This window comes from Olea europaea, unplaced genomic scaffold, assembly GCF_002742605.1.
Source record: "Olea europaea var. sylvestris unplaced genomic scaffold, O_europaea_v1 scaffold905, whole genome shotgun sequence".
Classification (NCBI taxonomy): Eukaryota; Viridiplantae; Streptophyta; class Magnoliopsida; order Lamiales; family Oleaceae; genus Olea; species Olea europaea.
This window is the reverse complement of record NW_019267524.1, coordinates 54,575-67,324: the sequence shown is the minus strand read 5'-3', so window position 1 is coordinate 67,324 and position 12,750 is coordinate 54,575. Positions and strand designations below refer to the sequence as shown.

Genomic DNA, 12,750 nt, shown 5'->3' with positions numbered 1-12,750 from the left:
CTCTAATTTGATTATGTATACTTTTCTTTTGTATTTTATTATTTAGTAAAGTCCTTATTTCCATATATGACATCAAATGCCTACTTGATAAATTCTTTGAGTTTATTCACTATTGTAAATTATGCATCTAATTCGTATCTTGAGGATTTGTTTGCAACATAATTTATCTTAGTAACTAGAATAAATTGTAGACTCGTTCTAAAGAAATAAAGCAACAATCAAAGAAACAAAGTACAGAAAAAAATAAAAAATAAAAAAGGAAAATGTGAAGTGGTCTCACGAAAAGTTCCACCACTCGTTTTGTCCTAATAATATTTCAATGAAGTACTTTACAATTAATACGGAAAACGTATGTAAGATGACCAAGTCCCACAGAAAATGTTCCTCTATCTACAGTAAATATCCCGACTTCGATGACTTGGACTCTCTCTCTATACATATACCAGGATATCTCGTTTCTCCAAACTATCATCTGCTCTTTTTCTACATTATAAAGCTATGGATTTCAAATGCAACAAGTCTTTCTGCAGTGATTATATGCTGCTAAAGCCAGAAGAAGCTGGCTTGATTGACGTCTTTCGCATCTTATTTTCTGATGACATCGGGAAGAGAAAATTTATCGACTGTCCAGAGGGGAAACGGCCGGAGCCATTCAAGCGTAGATTGCTGATCTTTGTTTCTATCTTGGTGCAGAAGCTTTTGCTAGCAGTAGAGAAACCCATGGCATGGTTTGGTTCTTTGGTTGAGCAGTGGTTAAATCTTCTGTCGAGCAATGGCAGTCTATCAAGTCTCATACTCAACTTCGTACGAGGTACTCATATTTTCTTTTGAGCATGCTTGGTTTAGTACACTAAAAAATACACTGAATACTGAATAGAATGGCAGATAGCATTTCAAAAGTGTCCAGTACTCTGTATGAATATGTTCATCTGCATGTTTTATCTTATGCAATGCTAGGCCTCTGTTTAGCTTGGAAAAGATTTAGATTTTTAACCGTGTTATGTGTACATGGCATTTTACCATATTGGTTTATAGAATACACTTGACAATATTTCATTGGGTATTGGGCACAAAAAAAAAAAAAAAAAAAAAAAAAAAAAAAAAAAAAAAAAAAAAAAAAAAAACAACCGTAAAGCACTTGTAAATCTGTTTGCACAATATTCCTGTAAAAACAGATTAATTCTTAGATATTTAGCTCCTGTTTGGTTCCTGTAGAAACAGATTAATCCTTAGATATTTAGCCCCTATTTGCTAGGGATTAAAATTAGATTTTTAATAAATTTTGATAAAAGTTGATAAAATATGTGATTAAAAAGTTGTGAGACCCATAAAATAAGTGTTTAAAATTGATTATTGACTCTAACTTAGATTAAATTAAAATATAAATTTTAATCAATACCAAATCGGAGATTAGTAAATTTTGATAAAAGATGGTGAAATATATTGTTTAAAAGTTGATAAAAGTTGTGAGTTCCATAAAACATGTGATCGAAAATGAATTTTAAGCATCCACTATGCTTTCGAACTCAGAATATCCTTATTACAGAGAATAAGAAGCTCCGGTGCCACTACATGCATGATAAGTCTGTGTGAGAGTAAGGGCATAAGGAATTTTACTTTTTCATTTTTTTATTTTTTATTTTTTTGGTGGGTCAGTGGAGATAAAAAGCTATGGAGATGCGCCCCTGTTTGACCCCATTAAATTCAATTACATTACATTTCATATTTCTCTCTCATATTTTCAACCACACAATCTTCCATAAAATAATATTACACGTAAATCGAAAACTTTTCCTTCTTTTTCAACCACTCATTTTTCAAAAAAAATACTATTCCACCTATTTTTATTTTCAGAAAATGGGGGCCAAACGGGGGCGAAGATGTAAACACTCGTTGGTGGATAAATAGTCAAGATTTTGTTAGGTGGGTGATGGAGCAAACTTAGCTTGACAATTATTAGTTTGGAAGAAAAATATGAGATTTTATTTGCAATTATAGATGAGTAATCTAGCATTAGTCATACGAAGAGATTTTTAGGCTTCGACTTGGTTTTCAAGAAGTCATATCAAGAAGCATATGGAGGAGATTTTTCAATTGCATTAATATTATTATGTACTTGGTAGACTAATCTAGATAACATCGAACAGTTTTAAGTAAGAAAAATATGGGATAGTGATTTGATACTTTTTTGAAATTATGCATTTGTCTCTTAAGCTGTTTGCATTGTGTACCACAAAATAATTAAGTTTTCCACCCAGGCATAGCTTAGATAAGTTTCAATATGGTAGTTGGACAATTTTAATTTTGTTTCTTTATCCAAGGAAGATCCAAATTTATTATAACTTAACTAGATTTATGAACAGTTATAGAAAAACTTAATTAATAAATGGATCTACAACTCTCAATTTATGTTTTTAAATGAGGAAGTTAGATGTTTCATGGACAAATTTTGAATAAAATTTCGTCTTTACTTAATTAGAAAAATTGTATATGTGGATGACATAAACGAATATTGTTTGTTAAAAAAAAAATGTTCATAATATTTTGTGTGATGAGGCTTTGAATTAAATGTATCAATTATTTTGATTTTCAGGGAAAGTAATATATCCAAAGAAAACTGCAACGAGTTTCAAATCAATTATCGGAAATGTGGATAATCGTCGGGAGTTAGATGACAAGATAAAACGAGGAGACAAGAGATACGATGCTGCACTATCTATGATGGCTGCTAAAGTATCTTACGAGAACAAAGGCTTACATTTAATCTACGGTCATGGAATACTGGAAGGTACATTAAAAATTCTTCATTGCTTTTAACGTTTACACGCCTTCCAAAAATTTTGCGTGCTGAAATTTTGTTTCTAACAATTTGCATGATTTTCACGTACTTGAGCATTCAATGATGAATATGCCAAAAATTATGTTCATTGACCATTTAAAATATAATATTTTAAAAACAATCATAAGATAATCGTGTTAATTTTATATGATCATTTTCAACTACAATGATTACAAAATATAACCTCGTGTTTTGTTTAATTAAAAAAAATTGATATATATTTATGTTTAAAGTCAACAATTAATATTAGCTACATATTTTATAGAAGCACAACTATTTATCAACCACTCAATATTTTATTAATTTTTCAACCACTCCATTTTTATCAAAATCCATTACAAATTTAATTTTTAACTAAATTAAATAGGGACTAAATATAAAACAGTCGCCTTTTAGCCATTGTAGAACCTAGTTATTAGTATTGTTTTCCTTTTAATGGGGCTAAGATTATTTCAAGATTTATGGGCAAAAATTATTGCTTCTCCAAAATAAAAACTCTTGACTTCCATGGTTTTGCTGTGGAAAGAAATCCAATAACAGACGATAAAAAGTAGAGAAGAATAAAAATATTTAGATTATTGTACGTCTAATTCTTTCCTCTCCTTTTTCTCTATACAGATGGATTTTTTGGGTTCCTACTATTTTTGGAATGGTGATCATCTGACCTATTTCTCATGATATTAAATTTTTTTTTATTTCATGAAATTACTTTTTGTAATTATATTAATAATTAAAAATTTTGAATTTTGTCAGATTATCAAGAGAAAGCTACAACACAAGCGTTCATGTTCAATGACCAAAATGATAAAATCGCAGTGGCTTTCAGAGGCACCGAACCCTTTGATGCAAATGCTTGGTTGACCGACTTCGATATATCTTGGTATTGTTTAACCAAGTCATCTAAAAAAGTTTTAACTGTTAACAAGGGAACGTATGAATTATTTAATTAATTTAAAAGCACACCCACATATCGGCAAAAAATTTGAAAAATCGATCAAACCAAACAAACCAAACCAACTCAAGTTGGTTTGACACTGGTCATTGATTTGGTTTGGTTTTCGTCTAAATAGAACTATGATGGTTTGGTTCGATCATGGTTTGAAATCTCAAATCGCTGGTTAACTGAACCAATCCAATTCACTTACATGTTTACTTTTTTTCTTTAAGAAAAATAAAAATCAAAAGATACTTCTATTCTCATAACTATATCACGATTCTCTTCAATCTATGATGTTGCCGGTAAGTAATAGTACTAAAATTTTTCTTTCACAAACTCATTTGTTATAACTAGTCTTTTTTCCTTACTAAGGTAGTCGGGGCACATAATGTATAAAAAGACAACAAAATTTACAAGTTTTTGTTTGATCTGTCTCTAGTAACCTAATTTTATTTATTAGTCAATAATTATTCTAATATAAAGTTATTTAGCTTGTGTTTGACAACCATTTTTATGAATAAAATGAATTTTGGAATAGTAAATTAATGGAGAATGTGCGAATGAAAAATAAGGAAAAAGTTTTATTTACGTGTAATATTATTTTAATGAAGATTGTGTAGTTAAAAAGAAGATAAAACAATGTATTCGATAAAAATGAGAATCAAATGGGGTCTTAGTTGTTTTAAATCTTGTAATCTAAAAAAATCAATTTGAACTAAAAGTTCAAACCGACTAACCGATTCGAACCAAACCAAACCAATTTGATTTGGTTCGATTCGGTTCGGTTCGATTTAAGAGTTGGAGTGGGTTGGTTATGTTGAAATTCACTCAAAATGACTAATTTGATTTTTGTTTTGGGTTTGGTTTCGAGTTGGAGTCAAAACCAACCCAACCAAACCGCGTCAAGGCCTACATATAAGCTAAATTCAATTTTATTGAAGGTTTGACTCTCATAGAATTTCCAAAGAATGATGCAAGTGAAGCTAAGGGCGCGTTTGATTGCAAGCATGAAAAATGTATGGAAAAAATAAATTTTAGGTAATTTAATTGCTTAGGACTTATTTGCATGAAAATAGTAAATTAAATTTGTTTGATTGATTTGATTTTCAACTTAAAAAATATTATATTTGTTCGTTCCGTTTTTTATTGGTGAGTAAGTGAGAGAAAGTGGATAGATGAGAGAGAGAAATAGAGGGTGACTTCTCTGAAAAATAAAATCTTACTCATCATAAAGAAAATATATATATATTTTTTTATTTTGAAGAAAATATGATCACATGACCAAAAATAGAAAAATATTTTCCATGGAATAAAATGATAATCAAACAGTATAAAAGTAAGAATTTGGGTGGAAAAATCACATTTTTCATGAAAAATATTGGCAATCAAATAAAAACGTTTGTCTTCTATAATACCATATTCAAGTACCTTATCTAAAAATTTAAACTACTAAAAATGACACACCTTTTTTTATTTAAATTGGTCATCTACATAAGCTCTCACATTCACACAACACATGCATAATTTGTATAAATGAGAGAACAATGAAACTTAGAACCAAGGCGTTTGGTTGCTTCGATATAATGTTGAACTATCTTCTTTAAAAATTAGAGCGGTTAGAAATTATACAAATTTATTTATCTAAACTACATCTTCAACAGGTATGGGATTCCAGGCCTTGGAAAGGCGCGCGGCAGATAAGAAACAAGAAGTACCCTACTATGCCATTAGGAAGATACTGAAACAAATTCTTCAGAAAAATGAAAAGGCAAAGTTTATAATTACTGGCCACAGCTTGGGTGGTGCATTGGCAATTTTATTTCCAGCAATTCTGGCGTTCCATCAGGAGACATGGTTGCTAGAAAGATAAGAGGGGATTTACACATTTGGTCAGCCAAGAGTAGGAGATGAAAATTTTGGAGAATTCTTGAAAGAAGAATTAAGAAAATACAACATTGATTATTACAGACTTGTTTACTGTTTTGACATGGTTCCTAGATTGCCTTTAGATGATTCCACCTTCTTATTCAAGCATTTCGGGACTTGCGTTTACTATAATAGCTTCTACGAAGAAAAAGTAAGTTTCTATTCTTTCTAGACTACTTTTCTCTCAACCCTTTTTTCGTCTTCTAGTTATTATTTCAAACAATTCAACTAAGAATTAAACTATAATAGTTATATCTTCGAAATTATTTCCATTGTTATCCTTGTAAGATAAGTATATCTGTAATTTTTACATAGATTTTGGCTGAAGAGCCAGACAAGAATTATTTCTCTCTTAGATGGCTTATACCGAAGATCATAAATGCCATCTGGGAGCTAATAAGAAGCTTTATTATTTCATATACAAGAGGAGCAGACTACGAAGAAGGAGGTCTTCTTCGACTACTTAGGGTGATCGGCTTGTTAACTGCAGGATTACCGGCTCATTGTCCCTAAGATTATGTTAATACAACGAGATTGGGACCATCGGAAGTTTATCTTAATGAACTTTCCTAGCTCGCTCGATATGATGAAAACATTGACTGTATGGAAATTATTTTGTTGATTTATAAAAGGGATGATTTTGTTCATTCGAAACCAAGCTAGAAGAGATTCGTGAATAATGGTACTCTAATATAATTGTTTATCTTTGAATCTTGAAGAAAAATTACGATACTTTTGTACTAAAACATGTTGATGTCAAAAATTGAATATCAATTCTTATATAAATATCTTCCATACTTCTACGTTAAGAATTATTACATTTTTTTTGAGGGGGTAAAATTCGTGCTTAAATTACATTCAACAACCAAAATTTTATGTGCTAAAAGTCAGACAATGAGACTTCAATCGAGACAAAAGTTCGAATAATTCTCCCTACATACAAGAAAAATATAAACTTATTGCACTAAGAATCCATTTCATTCACATCAAGTTCTTGAAACCCTAGCTTTCCTACTCTCTGTTTTCTTCTGTGATCGTCATTTGATCTTCTGTTGTATCCCCCTCTTTTCGACCTAATCTTTATATAATGATCGAACTGTTTCGAAAGTCGTGCCCCTTAAAAGGACCAACATATCCCTAGCTCAAAAAACAACAATTGGAAAAACTTGTGGAAAGGCTGCGACAATTTTTTTCAACCACGAACTTATCGCAGAGGCTCTCCAAGTGATAGTGGGCCACCAACGGTCACCCCTACAACTTTTATATTTTTACAATTTGGTCCCTACTTCAAGTTTTTGTAAGGTTTTGGTCCATATCTTCATTATTGATCTCGCATCTTCCAGAAACATCCATGTTGGTCCCCCAAACGTTATAATAATCCAAAACTGGTTGTCCCCATCTTCTGAAAGTGTGAAAAGCAGTCCCCAAACATTCATAAGTTGAATTTCACTCTCAAAACTCCAATTTCTCTCTTAATACTTCTCATCAATCCTAGTACAATTCTATTAGTCTTCAATTCTATTAACTAACTTCAATTAGACTCAAAATCTTCATTTTTTGCTTCAAGTGCCTCCAATTCTCAATTTTACCTATGTTGATACCATTCACAGTAAATTTAGAAAAAAATGATAAATTTGCAAATATAAATCAAGCTTGTAGCATAGATAAATGTGTAAAATACATTTATCATTAACCTTGGGAGAGATACATTATTCAAAACTTAGAATGAGGCAGATTCTGGTAATTTTTTAAAAAGGGAATGAGATTCGTAGGTCTCTAAAATTTGCCCTCGTTTTTGACAGGGGAGGTTTTGTAATTCTTTAGACAAGAGGGAACATCTCTCTAATTTGATTATGTATACTTTTCTTATGTATTTTAGTATTTAGTTAAATTCTTCTTATTCCCATCTATGACATCAAGTGTCTACTTAACAAATTCTTTGAGTTTATTCACTATTGTAAATTTTGCATCGAATTCGTATCTTGAGGATTTGTTTGCAACATAATTTATCTTGGTAACTAGAATAAATTGTAGACCTCATCCTAAAGAAATAAAGCAACAATCAAAGATACGAAAATACAGAAAAATCGAAACAAGTGAAGAAGAAAATATGAAGTGGTCTCACGAAAAGTTCCACTACTGGTTTTGACCTTGTTGAAACATAAAAATTCAGCCCAAATCGAACAGCTCAAGGAGTGAAGCCCAATTGAAGGATCCCCAATCAGATAATCCAAAGAACGAAGCTCAATCAAACAAATCAAGATGAAGGCCCAAAGAGGAAGGCCCAAGAACGCGGTAACGCCATCGCCCAAGTTTACAAGTCGCCTAGAATCTGAGCGAATGGAGTGTCATACAGTCGCCCAGAGCTGTTACTATATTCTCACACAATCCTTCAAGTCGCCCAAGGTTTTAACAAACATAAAGCGTCGTGGTCATCAAGAAGTGCAGTTATAAAAGCAGTTATTAAAGCAGCCCTATCACGTTCCACGATTCAAGGAATTCAATCAAAAGCGGTTGAACGATGAAGAGTAATGGCAGCAGTTAAAAAAGGTAGTTTTCATGACAAGTTGGCCATTACGAAGAAAGTGGGCAGTTATAGGACGATCAAACAGTTTTTAGGGCAGTTGATCACAAAGACATCGTCCATGAAGATAAAAGAGAGAAAGGACATAGAAGCAAAAAACCAAATCCAAAACTCTCGAACAGAGAACATGTAATTTTCATTTCCTTAGCTTAGATTTAAACACTTTTCTTTCAGTAACTCGTATACTTGCGCCCCTTGGAGGCACATTGTTTTTAATTTCCAATTGTAAAGTCATCGCCAATAAAAGAACACCCCTTTTTTGGACTTTGTCTCAAGAGATTTGTCCCTTACACAATCGTCTGATCCTTTTTAATTGTTAGCGACTAACCCGCGCGAAACAGACCTAATAATATTCTCAATTATGGTCAGCGTAATACTTATCTAGTCTCAAGTCATTGAACTACTTTACAATACTGAAAACCATTTTAACATGTCCAAGAAAATATCCTGACTTCAACGAATTGTACTCTCTCTCTATGAATGCCCCAGGATATCTCATTTCTTCAAACTATCATCTGTTTTTTTTCTACATTATAAAGCTATGGATTCCAAATGCAACAAGTTTTTCTGTAGTGATTATATGCTGCTAAGGCCAGAGGAAGCTGGCTTGGTTGATGTCTTTCGCATCTTATTTTCTGATGACGTCGGGAAGAGAAAATTTATCGACTGCCCAGAGGTAAAAAGGCCGGAGCCATTCAAGCGTAGATGGCTGATCTTTGTTTCTATCTTGGTGCAGAAGCTTTTGCTAGCAGTAGAGAAACCCATGGCAGGTTTGGTTCTTTGGTTGAGCAGTGGTTAAATCTGTTAAATGTGGCATTAATTTGTAATCTTAGGAAATAAATAAGGTTACATGCACTTGAAGAAAATGTATCAGGAAAATACATGATGCACTTGAAGAAAATGTATCAGGAAAATACATGATGCAAATTCATGAATTATTAGGTGTCCATTTATATTCCCATGTCTCTAGAGTTATCCATGTGGTCTTATAAATAGAGGTCATTCTTGTAGTCTCATTGTAAGAAAAAAAAAAAAGAAGAAAACATTATTGAGTGTGCTGTAGCAACTCAAAAACTATCAATAAAAATTCAAGTTTTTCTTCAACACTTCGTTTCCGCACTAACAAATTTGGTATCAGAGCCATAACTTGTGATTGCATTTTTTCATGGCTTTCATACAAACAGTTTCGTTGTTTACATATTCTTCCAGTCAAGTCCCAATCTTCGAAGGCGAGCATTATGAATACTGGAGCATCCAAATGCAAACTTTCTTCATCTCCTTAGATTTTTGGGATGTCATTGGCGATGAGGAGTACGAAGAACCATCCAAAGACAATGAAGATTACGAAAAATTGCAAAAAGAATTTAAAAGAAAAGATGCAATGGCTCTCCGCTATATTCAACAAGGAGTCGGGAAATCAATTTTCCCTCATATCTTTGGTGTTAAAAAAGCTAAAGATGCTTGGGAAATATTGATGCAAGAATTTCAAGGAACGGAGAAAACGATCGCCTTGAAACTTCAATCCTTATGGAGAGACTTTGATAATCTCCAAATGGAAGAACGAGAATCGGTTCGTGTTTTTTCTTCACGAGTAGCCGAGACAGTAAATCAAATCAAAAGCTGTGGTGACACAATTACAGATAAAAGAGTCGTGGAGAAAATGTTAAGATGCCTTCCTCCAAAGTTTGACCATGTTGCAGCCGCAATTGAAGAATCGAAAGACTTGTCCAAAATGACCATTTATGAGTTAACCGGGTCACTTCTTGCCCATGAGCAAAGGATCAATCATTCGAGTAACCAATCTACTACCGAACAAGCTTTCCAATCAAAGCAAACATCAAAAAGAAGAAAATATTATTGAGTGTGCTGTAGCAACTCAAAAACTATCAATAAAAATTCAAGTTTTTCTTCAACACTTCATTTCCGCACTAACAAATTTGGTATCAGAGCCACTTATGATTGCATTTTTTCATGACTTTCATACAAACAGCTTCGTTGTTTACATATTCTTCCAGTCAAGTCCCAATCTTCAAAGGCGAGCATTATGAATACTGGAGCATCCAAATGCAAACTTTCTTCATCTCCTTAGATCTTTGGGATGTCATTGACGATGAGGAGTACAAAGAACCATCCGAAGACAATGAAGATTACGAAAAATTGCAAAAAGAATTTAAAAGAAAAGATGCAATGGCTCTCCACTATATTCAACAAGGAGTCGGGAAATCAATTTTCCCTCGTATCTTTGGTGTTAAAAAAGCCAAAGATGCTTGGGAGTTTACTCCAAATGAAAAACATGGTGACAGGACTTCCTAACATCCAACACATAGACAAAATGTGCGAAGGATGCGTCTATGGGAAATTGCACAAGTTGTCGTTTCCAAAATTTCATGGAGAACGAAAGCACCACTTGAGCTTGTGCACTCGGATATTTGTGGGCCAATGCAAACTCCCACTTTTGGAAATGAGAGATTTTATTCTCTTTGTTGATGACTTCACAAGAATGATATGGGTTTTCTTCCTCAGTAAAAAATCTGAGGCATATTCCACATTTCTTCAATTCAAAGCTCAAGCAGAAAGGCAAAGTGGTTTTTTGATAAAAACTTTAAGGACCGATCGTGGAGGTGAATATCTCTATAATCCTTTCATGGAATATTGCAGAAAAAATGGCATCAAAAGACAATTAACTGTGAGTCGAACTCCGCAACAAAACGGCGTGGCCGAAAGAAAAAATCGCACAATTGTTGAAATGGCAAGAAGCATGCTAAAGGGCAAAGGACTTCCAAATCTGTATTGGGCAGAAGCTGTAAATACGGCAGTATACATTTTCAATCGGTCTCCAACAAAGGCTGTACGAAATAAAACTCCATACGAAGCTTGGAACAAAAAGAAGCCAATGGTTGATCACTTCAAAATATTTGGCAGCATTGCTTATGCTCTTATCCCTTCTCAAAATCGGGAGAAATTTGACGAGAAAGGACAAAAACTTGTCTTTGTTGGATATAGTGATGAATCTAAAGGATATCGGTTATTAGATCCAACTACAAACAAAATTACAGTTTCACGAGACGTTGTTTTTGATGAAGCTGCATCTTGGGATTGGAAAGGGAAAGAAGTTGTGGACCAGACACCATACCATTTTGCTGATCCATTAACATTTCAAGCAGGTCCGTCACAAGTTGGAAATTTAGAGCATAATCCAAACCCTACTACAAGAAGTGAGGAAGAATCTGATCCAGAAAGCCCTCCAAGAAAGACACGTTCACTACAAGACATATATGAGTCATGTGAACTTGGGTTGTTCTCTAGTGAACCACAATCATTTGAAGAAGCCTCAAAAGAAGTATGTTGGACAAAAGCCATGAATGAAGAAATGTCCACAATTGAGAAAAACAAAACTTGGAAGCTTGTTGCCTTGCCAGAAGGGAAGAAAATCATTGGACTCAAGTGGGTCTATAAAATAAAATACAATGAAGATGGGTCGATCCAAAAGCACAAAGCACGTCTTGTTGCAAAGGGGTATTCTCAACAGCCCGAAATTGATTACACTGAAACATATGCTCCGGTTGCAAGAATGGAGACAATTCGTACTGTTTTGGCACTGGCAGCTCAATTGGAGGTATGTGTTTATCAACTTGATGTAAAATCGGCGTTCTTAAATGGTGAAATTCAAGAAGAAGTTTATGTCGAGCAACCCGAAGGATTTGAAATCAAAGGACAAGAAGGAAAAGTCTATCGTTTATACAAGGCACTTTATGGTTTAAAGCAAGCGCCGCGAGCATGGAATAGCAAAATCAATAGCTATTTCATCCAAAATGGATTCAATCGAAGCACGAGTGAATCATCTCTATATGTCAATAATCTTGGAAGAGACTTTCTTGTAGTATGTCTTTATGTGGATGATCTTCTATACTTTGGTACAAGTAAAAGCATGGTGGAAGAATTCAAGAAAAAGATGATGAGAGACTTTGAGATGAGTGACTTGGGTCAAATGAAATACTTTCTTGGCATCCAAGTCAAACAAAGCCCGGGAAGAATTTTTTTATCTCAAGAGAAGTATATTGATGATCTTCTAGAAAAATTCAGCATGAACCAGTGCAAGCCAGTCTCTACTCCAATGGGGCCGAATGAAAAATTCCAAGTCAATGATGATGCTGAAAAAGTAGATGCTACACTCTACCGAAAGTTAATTGGTTCACTCATCTACCTCAACACAAGGCCGGATATCACTCAATCAGTGAGTTTACTTTCCAGGTTCATGAATGAACCAAGCAAGAATCACTTTACGGCGGCAAAAAGAATTTTGAGATACCTTAAAGGTACAAAAAATCAAGGCATTGAGTTCAAAAAGGAAAATAACTTCAACCTTGTTGGCTACACTGACAGTGATTGGGCAGGCTCACTTGTTGACCGCAAAAGTACATCGGGCTACATCTTTTGTCTTGGAACAAATATTATTTCATGGAG

At 33.5% G+C, this 12,750-nt stretch overlaps 1 pseudogene; it reads left to right on the top strand.

Moving 5' to 3' along the window:
* Positions 1 to 6,275, top strand: part of LOC111392226 — a 7,213-nt pseudogene extending 938 nt beyond the window's left edge.
* The last annotated feature ends 6,475 nt before the right edge of the window (positions 6,276 to 12,750 follow it).